This window comes from Elgaria multicarinata, chromosome 1 (assembly GCF_023053635.1).
Source record: "Elgaria multicarinata webbii isolate HBS135686 ecotype San Diego chromosome 1, rElgMul1.1.pri, whole genome shotgun sequence".
Lineage (NCBI taxonomy): Eukaryota > Metazoa > Chordata > Lepidosauria > Squamata > Anguidae > Elgaria > Elgaria multicarinata.
Genome location: NC_086171.1, coordinates 167,522,471 through 167,540,862, shown reverse-complemented (window position 1 = coordinate 167,540,862; position 18,392 = coordinate 167,522,471). Strand labels below are relative to the sequence as shown.

The window sequence follows — 18,392 nt, the reverse complement described above, 5'->3', positions numbered from 1 at the left end:
AAGCAGCTGCCAACACTGGAGTTGTCAAGCAGGCACTAACTCTGTTGCTTCCGGTGCCTCCTGAAAACAGCTGTATACCAGGAAGCATTCCTTGACTGAAAACCACAGCTTTTATGGGCATTCTGTTTTGTTTTGTTTTTTTAAAGTATAATTTTAATGGTGTTTAATCTTTGTTTTTTGTACTGTTTTCTTCTTATGTTCACTACAACAGAAACTATTTCAGATATGGAGCAGCATACAAATTTTGTAAAAAAATAAGTTGTAGGACTTTTTTTCGGTCTAAATATGCATAAGATTGCACCCTAAGGGAGGGATGATAAGGCAGGGCCCAACCACATACTTTGCATTCAGAAGTTCCTCTTTTTTCCACCTTTTTGTTCTTTCTTTTTTAAGTTAGGCTTTACAAAGTTCTACCCCTGACATCCCCAGTTAATAGGATCAGATAATGCCAGGGTTTTGCGGGCCCTTGGGCAAGACACTTACAAGACCCCAGCTCATCCTATGGCTCTTTCCCTTTAAACTGGACTTGATCTGGAGGATACCTTCAAATAGAGAACTGTCCTCTGTAAAGTAGGACACCTGGCCGCTCAACAATGGACACCAATGCTAATTAGGGTGCTCTTTATCTAATATCCCATTGGAATCTACCTTGACTCACCCTCATTTGCAAAGTGGCTTGTTTACTCTGAATATGGCGAGGGTCCTCCAAAAACAATTAAACAGCAGCAGTTTTATGGATTTGGCTAGTAGAGATCTGTTTTGGAATTGGGGAGAAATGAAAGACAATTTTTGGGAATAGGCCCAGCTGCCTGTGTCTAGCTTCTGTGCCCCCTAACCTGTATATTTGTTAATAAAAAATTATGAAGAGATCAATGTTTTCTCTTTCAAGTTAGTTCTTATTCTTTAAAAGTTTCCCTGCATTTTCCACTGCTCAAAGAAGGAGCAGATTAATCTTTTAAAGATTCATATTTCCCTAAATTGACTTGGTTGGATTATAATACTTGTAGTTAGTGGTATCTCTTTGCAATGTACAAAGCGCTTTACAGTTCTTATCACTCTGTTATGAATTTGTCACATGGACCTTGCAGACTACCTCATTTATCATTGAGCAGTTCAGCTTGTCAGCCAAATAATGGGCATTTCTCCTCCTAAAATAGAGCAAACAACCCAAGTTGGTTTGTTTTCTCCCTATAATAATTCTCAGCATCATTCAGATTTGTGATGCTGAAAAGCAACTTCATCATGCTTACATGGGACATAGTGATCCAACAGATTAAGTTTAACTTTTGTCAAGTTAGACAGGGGACACAGGTTGTATAGGGTCAGTCTGTACTAAATGTCTATGATGGATTCCTTATTATTTGGCGAACGGCTGTAGCGCAGGGGCAGGACACCTGCCTGGAATGCAGAAGGTCCCAGGTTCAGTTCCTGGCATCCCCAGATAGGGCTGAGAAAGAACCCTCCCCATCGTCTGAAATGCTGGAAAGCAGCTGCCAGTCATTGTAGACCATACTGAGTGAGATAGACTAATGGTCCGACCAGTGTAGGCTGGTGGCTTCGAGGTCAGTGGGGCTGTGAATCCGCTCCAGGTTTCAGTGAGAACCAGTCAGAACTCTAAATGTTCTGACCTGCTCTGCTTCACACCTTGGATAGCTCCTTTAGAATTCTGACTGGTTCTGACTGAATTCCAGAGTGGATTCACCACCCCACTGACATTGGAGCCACTACCGCTACTGGGGCTGCCTTTATATAAGGCAGCTTCCTATGTTAATGTACATCTGGCGTACTAGGGCTAATATCTGAAGGTGCCCATTCTCCAACTGGAGACATTTTCCTGCCTCCACTTCCCAAGCTGCCAAATTTGTTCAGAGGAAGTCCCATGAATCTTGCTCAGAAGAACAGGTTTCTAGATCCCCCCACCCTCCTTTTTACTATTTTGTGCAATTCCACTAATTACATCCCAACAGTGAGGATGAAGACAGATTTAAAGTCAAAGAGGAAGAAGCACAACATCTTTTGCTGCCTGGTTCTTTATCTGCAATATACTTTGCTTATGCAGTGCTTAATTTCCAAGACATCAGGGCTCAAGCTTTATGGGAAGCCAGGACTCCAATGTGGGATCCCTTCTCTCTAATTCTAGATGAGAAAGGGCTGCCTATGATAATTCACTGGGGAGAATTATCAGGTTGGGAGCTGATACCTTTCTCATGAATATAGAACAGAATAAGTTAAAAGACTTTCCTTTCTGCGTAGGTTTCCCCATAACCACGTTTCTCTGGAGCTTGAGGAGCAGGCGACTGCCAGAGAAAGAACATTGATGGGCCATGGGTGTGTGAGGACCCAACATAGCAGCACTACTTGCGTTGCCAGGAGTTCCTTTCCTTCATTGGCATGCGTTATTTTCCCTCCCTCTGGATGGAAAAAGTAACAAGGGTCTCATCAGAAACCCAGGAATGTGTGTAGTCATGGCAAACAATGAGCTCTCAGAGGGGACAGAGCTAGGAGAAGAAAAGGCATTCTGTCACACCGGAGAAGCTTCTCTGCAATCTCTCAGCTCCTTGGAGACCAGGCGGATCTGTGGAATGAAACCACCTGAGGCTGAGACTGGGGTGGAGGAAGCAGTTAATGCAGAGGGAAGAGGCAGCTGGGGACTAAATGAAGCGGTGCCTGCTAATATTTGGGGCGTCCAAGAGGGCATCTCCTAGGGCTTGGGGTTTAGAAAGGGGGAAACTACCGCAGCTGGAGGCTCACAGCACTTATTGTACATCTTGCAGATTAAACGCCTCTTTCATCCCACAAGTGGTCAGAGCATTGTGTGTGTGTGCACGCGTGTGTGTCTGTCTTTGTAGAAATTTAATGTTCCAGAGATAAACTTCTTCAGGGTCTACCTGAAGACTCCCTTGAAGAAGACATTTGTCTCCAAAATCTTGGCTTCACCCAAAAATAATCAGGCACTTTTGTGATCTTGTGTCACTGTTGATATATTGGGGGCAGTTTTAAAAGCACAATAATTTTAACTTTATATGTTTAAGGGTGCAATCCTACGCTTTTTAGACAGAAAAAAGACTAAATGTGGCTGGCTGGGGCATGCAGAGAATTGTAGGACGTTTCTCTTTCTAAATATGCATAGCATCCTTAGCCAGTAAGATTTTAAAAAGATGAGCATAATTGGCAAGATGATACTTCTTTTTTTCATTTTACCTGCAGGAATTATGGTCAAAATGCCCATAAAAACTGGGCATATTTAAAGTATCCCGATAGGAAAGCTTGATCTCTCCTCGCAAAATTGAAACATCCAAAACAATGAATAGCAAGCTACAAATGCAGAGTTGCCATTCCTCCTAATTTCCATGCTGGTTTAGACTATAAAAACAGGTTGGCACAGCCCAGCCAAAGGTCCATCTAGCTTAACTATAATCTTCTGCTCTGATCCACCAAGACCTCTGAGCGTGTTTTGGAATGGTAATTGGGAAAATGGGTAAGGGCCTTTCTGTTCCCTTTATTTCAGCTGCAGATGGATGTCAGGAAAAAGGAATGTAATAAATTCACGTTTTCAGACAATGCTCTAGCTGATGCTGTCTTGGTAAAATGTCCTCCCCAAACACAGATTTTATTCCATTCTTTTTTTTGGACTATACATGTTTCCTCTCCCCAGGCCAGTAGGAATTAAAAAAAAAAGAAAAAAAGATCCCATTTGAGTTTTGATGCTGATATCTTGACTAGAGCTTTGCTGGGTCTCTCTGGTTCACCCAGAAAATAAACCGAGCTTTTCACATGTTCAGGTTGAATGCTCAAGACAAAAATCCTTGAGTTGTTTTCATGCATTCAGCTTGAACAGCCCAAAAGCCCAACTTCCTGCTGCTGCCCCCCACCACTTCCCCCAGGGACAAAAACCTTACCTTCGGGGAAGTGGGGAGGGGGAGATAACAGGCATATCCCTCCGATGGCATCTCTCCCCCACCTTTGAGTTGGATCCAGTTTCCGTAGAGCTGAGCCTGATTAAAATGGGGCTTGCACCCTGACCTTGCTGCTCCCCTGCCCATCTTGTCCCACCAATATAGAGGGTTGTGCTGTAAATGTTGTTCTGCAGGTGGACAGAATTGATGTCCTGCAGGTTGTCATTTCATGTGCATCTAAAAGTCTACCTCACAGAACCATGTCCAGGCAGGCACTGGAAATGGTGAGCATTTGTTCTTAACTTTGATCGGTGAACTGCATGGAAAGCAGATTGGTGCCAATTATTTACATAGCTCAGTTCTGATATGATAAGCCAGATTGCACTGATTGTTGTTGTCGTTGAAAATAATAATAATAATAATAATAATAATAATAATAATAATAATAATATCTTAAAAAGGAGGCTAGGTTAGCCTTGCTAATATTATGAGGGGCGGCTGTCCTTCTTGGCTTTGCTCCTTGGTGTTACCAAACATTGCTTCTTCTCAAAGACATTTGTATGTCATAAGTTGGACCTAGTGGAGATAGCCGTCTCCTGCCATTCCCTCCATAACTTGATATTAGGCACACCAACTGGTATGTTTTGAATATGTGGGACTTATCCTGAGCACCAGGCAGAAGGGACAGCAGCAGCCCCAACATTCACAGCACATCTAGTACATGTCACCTCAGACATAAGCCCTGTGGAGCTCAATGGGTCTTACTGCATGTATAGGATTGCAGCCTCATTCACTTAGGGCTGGGATAGGGTGCCATTGGCCCTTCAGATGTTGTATAGTTGGTTTGCCCTTCAAACCAAACTTTGCCAGCCTGGTGCCTTTCATTCATTCATTCATTCATTCATTCAATCAATCAATCAATCATTCCATTTCTACACCACCCCATAGCTGAAGCTCTCTGGGCAGTTCACAGCAATTAAAAACCATTAAAACACATAATACAAAGTACAAAAAGAAAAGCATGTACATAAAGCCATAGAAACAGATAACACAGAGAGAAACAACATATATCTAAAAACAATTTGATGTGGTAGACTACAACTCCTATCATCCCCAGACAGCATGGCTGTTGATTGTGCTGGCTGAATGTTGCGAGTTGTGGTTCAACACATCTAGAAGGCATCAGATTGGGAACGACTGACTGACTTACACTGCATCGGATCCATCAAACACAGAGATGACAACTTTGACTGGCAGCAGCTCTTTAGGGCTTCAGGTAGAGATTCTCCTGGTCCTGCTGCCTGTGAGCAGTCAACTGCAAATGCCACAGAGTGAACCTGTGACTCTAATATATAACATACAGTGCTGCTGTATGTTATATTACTCAGCTGTAGGTCATCTTTTGGGCAGATTTTGGAGGATGGACTGGGGGTGGGTGGTTTGGCATCCCCGTTCTGTGTCTGCTTTGAAAATCACATCCCTACCTGCACTTTAGAGAGCATTTGGGGCTTAGCTGCCTTTGAAGGCTGTGGTCTGCTGTGATCACATTCAGTTTGGGCTTTACTGGGCTCTGTGATTCTACCATTGTATATCTCCATCCCCCCCCCCCCTTAGCTTCTAAGATTTCAAAAGCCTTTGCCTTCAATAATTTTGAGCATGTCTTCACAGCCATAAAAGCTAAAAAAATAGGAAGGAAGGAAGGAAGGAAGGAAGGAAGGGAGGGAGGGAGGGAGGGAGGGAATAAATACATTTTCAAGAATCTCGGTTCCATATTCCAAATACCACATTCCACTCTTTTTCTGTGCTAAGACAAATTGCATATGCACAACCCTGCTTAAATGTAGGTGTAAACTCTAAATTAGGGTGGGGAACATGTGAGCCTCCAGATGTTGTTGGAATCCAACTCCCAGCAGCCCCAGCCAACACAGCCATTGATCAAGAATGATGGAAGTTATTGTCCCACAATTTCTGGAGGGCTACAGGTTTCCCATCCCCATTCAAAATAAATAGGGACTTACAGGCTAAAACATACTTCTTGGCCTTTCTGTTCATTCATTTAATTACATTTTGATAACCCATGCTGGATCATACCAGGGGTCCATCTAGTCCAGCACTCTGTTCACACAGTAGCCAACCAGCTGTTGACCAGGGACCCACAAGTAGGGCATGGTGCAACAGCACCCTCCTACCCATGTTCCCCAGCAACTAGTATACAGACTTACTGCCTCTGATCCTGCCTTCCTCCAAGGACTTCATGGTGGTGAACACATGCCACCTCTACCTTCACTTTATCCCCATAAAAACCCCGTGAGGTAGGTTAGGCTGAGAGACAATGTTTCAGGATACATGATGCAGCTGTCCATTCACCATAGCGCTGGGTTTTTAATGTGATAATGCACATATTCATAGTGGCGATTTACCGTGACTTCTGGATCATGTCCGAGTTTGCACCCCGTTATGGTTATGTGTCTTTGGGGGAGTTAAATCGTATTTTGACATGTGCATAGAGCTTTGAGGGTAGGACAACGTGATTGGCCGATTTCCCACCTATCGACTGCCTCGTTCCTTCAGGTCGTTATTAGTTTGAATTCTCTGATTCTGCGGAGCTTCGCAGAGAGAGCTTATTAAAACAAAGGGGGGAATGGGCATCCTCCTCTGCTGCCTCGTTCCCCCCCTCCCCGCTCCCGGTTTCTGTTATATGAATCTGTGGAGCTCCACATATAAAGTTTCCATTGTCTCTACTCCATAGCATCTAATCTGCGTATGTGCGCATTTATAACTGCACTATAAAAAAATTCAGGAAATAAATCATTGTTGCTGCTGCAGTGTGACGCTCTTTACCTACATTCGAATCAACAAAAATTCCGGTTTATATATAATGAGGAGCAATCCCGTTGTTGTATAGACAGGGGCAATGACTAGCCGAAGGTAATCCAGTCAGTTGCATAGCAGAACAAGGATTTGAACCAGGATCACCCTGGACCTAGTGTGTAACTCTAACCACTTCTTTTGTGCACAGGCAATAAAACACTATGAGGGTATTATAAAAGGCTAAGAGTACAATCCTATGTATGTTTAGACAGAAAAAAGTCATAGAAGGCTGGCTGGGGAATGGTGGGTGTTGAAGGACTTTTTCCTGTCTAATGCATAGGGTTGTGCCTTAAATGTCCTTAAAATTTTAAGGGGCTTCTAAAGGCTCCATCAGTGGAAAACATGGATGTGCCTTGTGTTGTAGACTTTAAGGCAGACTTACCCAACCTGGCGTCCCTTGGCCTATAACTACAATCGTTCATTGGAGTTATAGCATGGCCATTCTGGCTGGGAATGATGGGAGTTGCAATCCAGCGTATCTGGCAGGCACCAGGTTGGGAAAGGCTGCTGTGAGATTTCTGCGGATCAAACTTGTGATGGCGTTTATTATCGACGGGAGGAGGTTGTGCTAGCTTTAGGAGCTGGTTCTGCAGGTGGCAAACTGGGTCCTGAATCTCTTTACAAGCCCGTAATCACGAGACCTCATCCACAGACTGTATTAGATCTCGTTGCTAAACACTTCTGGAGATAAAGGAGCCCCAACAGAGGAGTTGCACAAGGCAGGAGTTAAAAAGCACATTCAGTACCAGAAGATCTCGGCGCCCAGTCAAATATTTCCTTTGTTTGCCCCTTGTCCAGCTGCCAGCAAAGCCCTTTTGGGGGAAAAAGAAAAGCATCTACCAACTTCAATGTTCTCAGGATGCTAAGCCAGGACTGAATGGATTTTGCAAGGTGCTTAGTCACAGCAAGAGGGGTGGGGAGGAAAAGCTCATAATAAAAGAGGGCTCTAAGGCACAGCGGAATATTGATGCTGTCACTTCAATGGTTGGGCGAGTGATAAAAGGCAGGGATAAGTGTCTGCGTATCTCATCCTTGAACATCATGAGGCTGGGAAGGCGACGCGTTCTGGGGCGAGCCACGGGGGGAGCGGAGTGGAGTGAGAGGCTCAAACGCACGGAAGCAGCTGTGACAAGACAGGGATGGGTGAGCCCTTTCTGCCCTGCCTCAGCCTTGGGAGGGCTTTCCAAAAATTCGCGGGGGGGGCGCATTGGGGGTTTTTTCGGGGTGGGGGGGAGTGAGTTTGCTGCCCAGGTTCTTGGCTGCAAGAGCTTAGCAGGAGGGACATGACTAATACACACCCCACAGGGGGAGTGAGATCAAAGGCAGTGGAGTAGATACAAGAGGTTTCTGCTTCACAGGATCTGGTTAAATAGAGCCTTTGTTACCAAGGCCCTCCAAAGTCAGGAATGGAGAAATACCTGATCTCTTCTCTCTTCCCGCCGCCTCCTCCTCCTCCTCCTCCTCCTCCTCTCCCCGGCCGCCCCCTCCCACCCCAGCCAAGTGCCTTGATGCGGAATCAGCCCAAGGAGGAACCACAACAGGAGCTGCTTGGCTACTGCTGGGAGAGACCCGGAGGGCGGGGGAAGGAGGGGTCCGGCGGGGCTTCAAAAATGAGTCAAGTTTAGTAGGACGCCGCTCGGGTGCCGCAGGCGAGGAGTGGCGGAGCGAGAAGCGGGCTCGGCGCGCGCGGGGCTTGGAGTCCTCCGGTGCTTCCAGGCAGGCGCGAGGGAGCCCGAGCCGAAACGTGGCTCGCCGAGAGGCGGTTGAGGGAGGGCGAAGGCACCCGGGCTTCCGGGGACCAACTTGCATGGCTGCTGCTGCTGCTCTTGCTCTTAAGGCCTGCATTCCAGCTGCCTGTCTTGGCACCGTCTCTGTTGCCAGGGGGTGGGGGCTGGTTGTCTGCGGAAGGTGAGACCAGAGATGAGGCTTCAGAATCAGTTCCAGCTTCAGAGTTTTTGATACGGCGGGTGTGTGTGTGTGATTGATTGATTGATTGATTGATTGATTGAGAAGGGCTCATGGATGCAATGTGGTTAAACATGGATTCACAGTGGTGGGAGAGCAGACAAGGGGGATGTCTTGGGAACTAGGTTGGCGATCGCTTTGAATAGCGGTACCATAACCTGCTGTATCCATTCTCTCTCTCTCTGTTTGTCACACACGCAGAGTGCAGGTGGTTTGGAGAGTAGCAAGGTTCCCCAAGTTTCTGCGTGTGATTTGCTGCATTGTGATCTGTGTTAGTTCTTGGAGACTATTGGGTCTAAATCATCTGGAAGAAAAGGCTGTGACTTTTAGTGTTTTCACAAAGGATGCGAAGGCGGCTTTTGCCCAGCACGATCCTATGCATGTTTACTGAAAAGTAAGCCCCAGTGTATTCAGTACAGGTAAGTATGCATAGGATTGTAGCCTGAAGCTGCTATCCTATGCACACTTACTTGAGAGTAAGTCCCATTGAACTCAGTGGGCGAGGACACACAGGATTGCCCCGTTAGTCTGGGATGTGCCATTGTGATGTGCTGTTAATGGCACAAAGAGCCCTATTTATGTTCTATGCCAATGTAGCTTTTTCATTTGATTTACAGGTGTGGGAATTGCAAAAACTTTTAAGCATCACTTGTGAAAATGCCCTTTCTGTAGTAACTGTTGAATATTAACCAAAGAATCTTATGAGTGTTAACCCACTGTGAGCATGTGCCTGTCTATACATTTTTGTTATCCATAATGATAGATTGTGTGTCTCATAATGTGGTTGCCTTGGAAGTTTTAGGTCATGACTCCTGTCATGAACCATCCTCTGGCTGGAGAAAGTGTTGTTTTTGGAGTGTCACTGAGAAAACAGGGCAAAGTGAGATAACACTTGTGGGTTTTGTTTTGTTTTTATTGTGGACAGGTAACATTCTTGATTCAGTTCTGGATGGGGTGTGACACATTCTGTACAGCCATTGTTCCGAAGGATGCCATCTTAAAATTTTGCAGGCCATGAAGGAAGGGAGACCACAATGCTGACTGTTATGATGAGTACTTTCTCCCTAGAATTTCATATCTGGTAGCAGCAGTGCTGTCAGGGCTGGACTTTGGGGCAGAGGTGCAGGGCCTCGCTCAGCAGAGTGAGCAGCAGGGCTGGTTTGCCACGTTCTGAAGTAAGTGAAGTAATACACATTGACCAGTGGAGGCTGGTTGCTCCAATGTCAGTGGGGTGGTGAATCTGCTCTGGGTTTCAATCAAAACTCTAAGGGGGTTTACAAGATGCCCCACACCTTGGAAAGTGCCTTTAGAGTTCTGACTGGTTCTGACCAAAATCTAGAGAGATTCACCACCCCACTGATATTGCAGCCACCGGCCTCCACTCACATTAGCATCCAAACAAATATTCTTCCGCTGCTAAGGCCATTAAGTCTGAAGTCGAACTCCACTACTGGCTGGTAGAAGAGCGAAGCTTCTGTAGAGGACGTTCCAAAGACTCTTTATTTTGAGATTGCATCACTTCACTGGAGAATTGGAGCTGCAATCTAGTATATAGGATGGCCATGTGTCCTCCTTTCCAGGGCACAGTCCTCTCTTTGAAGGTGTCTTCTGTCTGGAGGGCTGTCCAGTCCAAGTTCACTTTAAAGATAAAGGACGATAAGAAGCTGGGAGAACAGGGGCCTTGAAGTTGCCCGTCAATAGTTAGCAACTGGTCAGAAGATTGAGCAGGACACAAGTGCCATGGGCCAGATCTACACCTCGTGTTGTATTGATACAATCCCATCCTGGTGACTCTATATGCCTCATGTGCATTTTTGCCTCATGCGCATTGTGTGGTGCACACTGACATCTGTTGCAGTATTTTGGATAATACAGAATAAAAAGCGGGAACTAATGCTAGAAAAGCAGAATACGGAATGCCTAATGTGCCCCAACAGCTATCAGCGCACTTCAATACGGATAAAAAGATCTAGTGTAGATGTAGCCCAGGCTTCAGTCTTTCCCACTATGGTGTGCTATATTGTATTTCTATTTAAATTATAGCAATTATCTCTAAATTTGCATCTGGACATCTAAATTAGCACATGCAAATGTTATGCAAATGCATGTCCTCATTTTTTGGTGATGTGCTTCCTTTTTTCTTTTTCTTTTTTTTTTTTTTTTGGCAGTGTGTTAAATGGCCACCCTAATAGTGCATATGTCCAGGGGACATTCGATAATATCCTTGCTCATACAAAGTCAGCAAAACATATAGCTTTCAGGCCTTTGTTAATGCAGAGGATATAGTTAATGCATGTTACAGTAAAACGAGAAGGTGGGTATATAGCACAGATGCCCAGTTAGCAGCTGTTGGAATTATGAGTGGGTATATGTTTTGAAACACAGAGCATGCACAACCGATTACGGCTTTGTGCAGGCTGTTTTATGGTATAATGTCCACCAGGAATGCATGACTGTGTGAGAGCATTACAGTGAAGAACAGGGGGCATAATCCACAGCAGTGTTTGCACAACCAAACCACTCTTAATTTCACTTCTGAAGGCAAACAAAGAAATGAACAAAACAAAGTTTTAAACAAAGTTTAAAACAGTGTTTTGTGTTGTACTCACTCATGAAAGATTAAGCCTTCTTAGTACTACACTCACCACATCGCTAAAAGCTATGCACATTTTTTATTTGTTATTCTACCAAGGAACTCCAGACAGTGTACACACAGTTCCCCACTCAGTCCTCGATCTTCACAACAACCCGATAAAGTAGGTCAGACAGACGGCGACTGGTCGAATGTCATCCTTGGTTGAGCTTCATGGCCAAATCATGGTGAGAACCGGGGTTTCCCAACTCTAAGCCAAACGTGTCACCTACTGCATCACATTGGCTATTATCTGTCTGTGTGTATCTATGAATGGTGGAAGTAATTCATATGAGCTTGGCAAGATTTTGCATTGCTTATTGCACCTCTTCCCAATAGAACATACAGCTGGTACATATACAGTGCATGCTTAATGCTCATATGGAGACATAAAGTAGGTCTGGCCACATGTCTATATTGGGTAATATGCTTTTCTATACATTTTTTTTAAAAGAGAATAGTTAGATAACACTTTAGAACCCATATAATTGGATAGTTAGGACATGGGGATGAAGGCATGTCCATTGTTCCAGATTGCAGGATGCAAGATTTACTTTGTGAAGAACACGCCCCCCTCCAAACAAACCCTGATTTTCTGGGGTTGTTTAAAAATAACAATTTCAGAAGGCTATGCAAAAAGAAGTGGGTGTGGGGATGTTTCCTATACCAGCCATCTTCCTGTCTTGGTAAGTTAGTAAATAAGCACTGTTGTTGAGCAAGCATGAGTCAGATCAGTGTTTGTACAGAGAGAAAAGTAAAGGCAGAGAGCCAAATCTTCAGCTGGGCAAACTGATATAAATTCATTGATTTTCACCAGCGCTTGGCAGATTTATCCCACAAATTCCATCTTGAGCACAAGGTGCAGACACATTCATTAAAGAGCAGGAACTGTTCCCATCTGTAGGAAGGAGCACTGGGGAGATTTTGTTCTTGTCTAATTAAAGCATTTTCCATATTCCAAGGGCCCTTGTTTCTCTTTGTAGTTTCCCCTGCTTAAGCACGGAGAGAAGTTTCTTTGAAAAGGCAGCTGAAGGGAGAGCCCATCCACCTGAAACGCGGGAGGCGGAAATTGTACACTCACTCCAACTCTCTTTATCCCTTTTGTACAGGAGCTACAAAAAAGTTTTGTTTTGTACACCTTTCAGAGCTCCGCACGCCAGCATTCATTCATTTCAGGCTATTTTCATGAGTGATGCTTTAATCAGGTCTCGCATTTCTTGCATTTGTAAACGGAATGAAAACCTACATTGACTAGAAATGTACAGTTGATTTCAAAGCGTTTCTCTCCGGCTTTCTTACTTGCATTGCATTCACAAATGACTCATATCAAACTGAACGACACTGTAGCATATTTGTGGAAACACTCTTGGGTTTTGCATTTGCTGTATTAAAAGTTGCATATATATATTTATATGCATGATGCACAGTGCCATGCCTAAAAAAAGGGATGTTTGAAAGCCATGCTTCCAAGGAAATACTGACAAATAATTCACGATAGAAAGAGGAACAAGTGGCACCTCTTTCACTGGCACTTTATCTTTCAGCATCTTATAGGAAAATGCCAGAAGCTGTGCTTCTGTATGTGTCGCACTGAGCATCATGCATAGAAAACCTGTGGCTATGGATATAGCCATGTCTTGCCTGCCTCACTGTGTTTTGCAGGAGAAACACAGATACAGAACAATTGTTCTATAGCAAATTTTTCAAACTGAATTTGAGTAAATCCAGGTTTCAATATATGACATTGTGCAATGCTAGCAAAATCCAGCCAACAGTTGCTGGGTTTTGGCAGTTTGTTATATGGTACTTCAATATTTGGCTTCTTCAGATGCTGTGTAATTTCTCTTCACTTTGGGATACAGTTGGCAAACAGATTTTTTACCGTAATGAGTTATGAAATGGACAGTGATCAAGCGCATTATGCATTTTACATCTGAAAACATTTCAAATGTAAACTTTTTTCATTCCTATGATACATTTTGCATTGGATTGGAAAACTTGACTAGAGTGAGTACAATGGATTTTCCATTTACTTCAATTATTCTGTTCAGCCCTAGAAAAATATAATCCTGAAATCTTATCTGGGAACTAGGATTTCAAGGTACAACCCTAGAGACTTGCACAGTATGATCTCCATCAAATCTGTTTTACTGCTAGTTTTTCAAGTGAGCAAGAAATACACGTTTATTTCCTGAATTTCTCAAAAGGACAGGTAGCTGCCCAAGTATCCAGCAGTCAATGTACCCTGCTGAGCCTTTAACAAAATCCTAGCAGCATTAGAAGCTTTTGCCTGGCCTGTAGATCAAGTGAAACCTGGCTCCACATATGCCCAGGGTCTGCTGGCACAACCAGTGCAATGCAGGAAGCTTGTGGACATCTACCCTACAAAAACAGGATGAGGCCACTAAAAGCTCCTTTCAGGGGATGAGCGCAACAAGGCAAGGGAGATTTCATTAGGGATGGGCCTAGAGTAGACTGGAAACTATTGAAGAGGATCAGTTACTGAGGACATGGCTAGCCAAGGTCAAAATTTCCAGGAATATCTCTGTGATATGGAACATTGGAGGCAAAGTCAAGGTGGCCCCAGCTTGGAGGCTCTTATTTTCATCCCTTCCTTTTGTACTTTCTAAAGGTTTTCGGCTTATCCTCCTTAAGCCCTCGGCTGTGGTCTATGGCTTTTTATTCCTATGTGATTGCTTTTCATAACTCATGTAGGGCTAAAAGCCATGGGCTACACAGAGGAATAATCCACTTCCTTGGTCACCTCAGCAAAGCTGCATGAAATACACATTCTTACCTCTACCCTTCCTCCCTTATAAAAATAAAAATCACCCATATTCATTTTGTATCCAATGGTCAATCAGAGAGGCTGGGGCCTAGCAAGGTTTAGCTAGATGAATGTGTCATGGACCAGTTAGCAAAAGAAGATACGAAGGTGTTGGGATTGATCTCTCCTTCTTCCGAGCCTCTTTTCTCCATTCAGAGCTGAAAGGAAGTTCTCAAGGTATAGCTAAGATGTTTCTGAAGAAGAAGGGGGTGGGAAGCACTGCCTTTCAAACACAGGGTCCAAAGAATTCCTCACTCTCCCGCTCATCACAGAAAGTACTCTGAGCAGAATGCAAAGCCATTTTCATGAAAGATAAACAGGGCTACAGTTAACTAGGCATGCAGAGAACAGCTACCAGGTAATTAGAAGCACTTTTTCACAGTCTGGTTGTGCAGGTGTCCAGGCAAAGGTTGAGGGAAAACTGAAAAGCTAGGATTTTCAGCCAGAAGTGGAGTTGTAATAACTTTCAGAACAGCACTCAGGAAGACACAAATGAATTTGCCATCATTGGGGAGTCTGCAAAAGAAAATTGCTTCCTTTGAAAGTGCATGCATGCCAACCACACAGAAAGCCCTCATTCTTAATAAATATAGCTGGCCCTGACCATGAGTACAAGAGTACATGCAGAGTTCTGATAACACTTTTACTGTGCAATCTGAAGCATGTTTATTGGGACATTCTCCTTAGTGAAGGCTTAAGTTTGTAGCTTTTAGTATATGCAACCAAAAATAGCCAGCTGAATTTTGAGAGCACATTATTAGAGATAGCCACTTCAGACATAGGCTTGATCTACCAAAATCTGGGAACTTTGGCTTGGTCTAAGATATGGTTCGAAGACCTATGGCCCACCAGTTTTTGCTGGTCTGCAACTGCATCATCCCTGATCATTGGCCATGCTGGTTGGATGTTGAGTCCAGCAATACTTGGAGGGCCACAGATTCCCCACACTGGTCTAAGATTGTCTATTGGTTTTTCAGCTGGCCTGCATCTTTGCCCTTCACAACAGGTTGAGGTACAGAAACCAGCAGGTGATTATGGCTACCACCATGCTATAAAAAGCATTACCATGAGCAGCCGATAATACTTAGCTTTTCTATGTTGTAAAAGTTTCACCTGCTGATCTTTGTAGATCAGGCTGCTGTTAAAAGCAGAGGGACAGACAAGTCTTTGGCTGAGTTCAGACGTCATGATAATCAATGGGGCTGGGGTGGGGGATAATAGGAGAGACATTGAAATCAACCATTGCTTAGCCTGTCGTCCGAACTCAACCTTTTTCTCTCCTGTGGCCTACACACAGGTAAAGCTTTCCTAAGTTAATCACATCTTGCTGTAGTAAGGAGATACCCCTTACTTTCTGTGAACAACTGTCAGTCTTACAATTGAATGGATACATATTTGTGAACGGACAGAATATTTTGAAATGATAGGTGGTTGGAGGTCCTCCTTCACTTCCTCCTCTTTTATCAGTACACATTATTTCTCTGTGTATGATATCTGAGCCTTCTTTCTGACACAACCACTCTAGAAAGTACGTCTTGGCTACTATGGCAGGCACTGCCTTTGTGCGTTCTGCTGCCAACTGCAAAGGTCATACCACACACCTGCTTTTCTGATTGTACTACTTGCAGTGGTGAATGGGTGGAACTCGGATGGCCAGTGCCTAATTAACTAGCAATAATAGGAATAGGGAGGGAGGGGGATAAAGAATCCATTTAACCAATTTCTTTGTTGCAAACCAAAATGTTTTCTTGTGCTGGGAAAGTAATGAGCAAAATCCCGTTTGCCTTTAGCCGAGCCTGAATTGGAACAAAACCCCTATGGAATGCGCAGCCCTGTTTTCGTTCTTTCCCCCAATTGTATCCCTTAATGATCAGGGCAGCTGCAATGGGGGCCCAGGCGCTTTTGAAGGAGCAGACTTTTAAATGGGTAACATTACTGAAAGCGATTGAGGGGAACAGCTCTTCTCAATCCCTGGTTCTTCCTGTATGGTTGTTGCTCAGGTTTGCTACTTTCTGATACCTTAGAACATCTAAAAAAGGTCGCTAAAAACCCCCACCAACCCACAGGGACAATAATGTAATATCTTTATGAGGATCCACCAATGTTGCCAACCAACCAGGGGAATAAAACCCATCTTGACTTCTATTGTGGCTTTAACAACAGTTTGATATGGAAAAAAAGAACAAGTAAAACTTTTCAGAGCATGGAGATAATCATTATCAGTTGTTCCTGTGTGCCAATGAATGTTCTGTTAAATGCACAGGAGCAGTGAAAAGTAAATAAGTGACAATCCTAGGCAGAACAGAGAAGAAATTGAAAAGCTCCTCTATGGAAATATAAAACCCAGCATTTACCTGAATCTGTGCCGAGCACTAAGCAGGATTCACAGGTCCCCTGGAAAGTAGAGAACAGAAGTAAAGAATAATCTTTTATTAGCAAAGTAACAGATAAATTTTAGAAAATATGCTAAGTATAGAGGCAGTAGAAGCTAAACTGAGTAGTGTTACTTAGTGATTGCAGGACTCAGTGTTGTTTCACCTTAGGCTGCTCCATCTCTCTAGATAACACATGGTAGAAAGTCTGGATGGCATTCTCATTCCTTGTAATTGCAATGCTTCTCCGGCTAATCTAACAGACAGAGATAATTTGTCTCTTCATTTAATTCAATATTGACCATCCAACATCCTTTGTTTATATCCCAGACACAGGAGACTGGCATGTTGTTTGTAAGGGTAATTTCTGTTTTCTTATATCAACAAATTAAAAGAACTCACCCCAAGATTCTTTCCAATAAATATTTGGTTGGTTAGCAAAGTGGCTCTGAACAAGTGTATTTTATCAGCAAGTTTTTGGAATACAGGATAGACCCATGTCCCTTCAATTTATTTTGCTATTGATTTTGCTATTGATTTTTCTTTTAGCAAAGCAGATACCAAAATAAGCATTCAACTACCTGTGTTTGTGCAACACTCACATTTGACTGCAAGGAAGGAAATGCAAGATGAAACCTTTCAGTTTGCAAAGGGTGCTGTGAATTGGTTGGATATTAGTACTATGGTGTTTCATCCAATGTTTGACCTATGGGGGAAAGGGGCGGGAGGGTTAATGGAACCCACAGGCCCCATCCCCATAGACTTCTAGAACCAGCTGCTGGGGTTCTGAGCCTCCCCTCCCTCCCTGTAATTTAAATACGAGGAAGTCAATTTAAACTTCCTAACTCAGTTTTCTCCTGTTTTTGCCATCAAGGAAAAATTAGATTTCTTGATGAATGATCCTATGCATGTTTATCTGGAAGTAAGTCCCTCTATATTCAATGGAGCTTTCTCTTTATTTCTCTTCATTTGCGCATACTGGATATATCTGCAAATATGAAATAGTCATTGCATTGTTTGTGGGCTTTTCGAACATCATTAGCAGAAAGCATCCACCCCTCACCAGGGCAGCCATGTATTCATCACCAAAAACAGGAAATGCATCACCCAAAAAGTACAAAAAGGGACACAGATTTCTATATCTAGATGTACAGGTATGAAGTTAGAAATAATAAATATTATTTAAATAGAAACACAACACCTCTCACCATAGTGGGGAAAACTAAGAGCAGATGACCTCTGGGCCTGCTCAGTCTGCTGTCCAGGTGCTAACTGTTGATAGGTGTCTTCAAGGCCCAGCACTCCCTTATGGTTCTTCGTCTTTAAATTGGACCTGGACTGAACATCCCTTCAAATAGAGGGCACCATCAAATAGAGAACTATCCTCTGTAAAGCAGGACATTGCCACCCTTGTTGTTGTTGTTGTTGTTGTTGTTGTTGTTATTGTTATTTATTACATTTGTATACCGCTCCATAGCCAAAACTCTCTGGGTGGTTTACATAGGATAAAAACACTTAAAAACAATGTTACAGTATCAGTGTGCATTATGTTCCATGTGCTGGGAATAGTATGATCAACCCTTCACCAGCAGGCATCTATGTAACTTCTGGTAACTATGGCCTTGAACATTGTTCTCAGACATGACACTGAAAAGCACAGTTGAGCCTCCCTTGTGATATTTGCACAATCGATAAGAAGGTCTTAATGACAGACAGGATGCAGAGGAGAATTTAAATGTCTTTTCCAGTTGATGTAGGTTTTACATTTGCACCACAGATTGCTATAACCACAAACCAATGTAAGCATCGCATGTGCAAATGTTCTAAGG

General features: G+C 43.5%; 1 protein-coding gene across 1 annotated transcript in view; it reads left to right on the top strand.

Moving 5' to 3' along the window:
• Positions 1-9,049: 9,049 nt before the first annotated feature.
• The window catches only part of BLACAT1 (BLACAT1 overlapping LEMD1 locus), a 28,879-nt gene continuing 19,536 nt past the window's right edge, over positions 9,050-18,392 (top strand). Inside the window, exon 1 of the mRNA XM_063119332.1 lies at positions 9,050-9,151. The gene's annotated coding sequence lies outside the window, so the exon portion shown is untranslated. The remainder of the gene's footprint in view (positions 9,152-18,392) is intronic.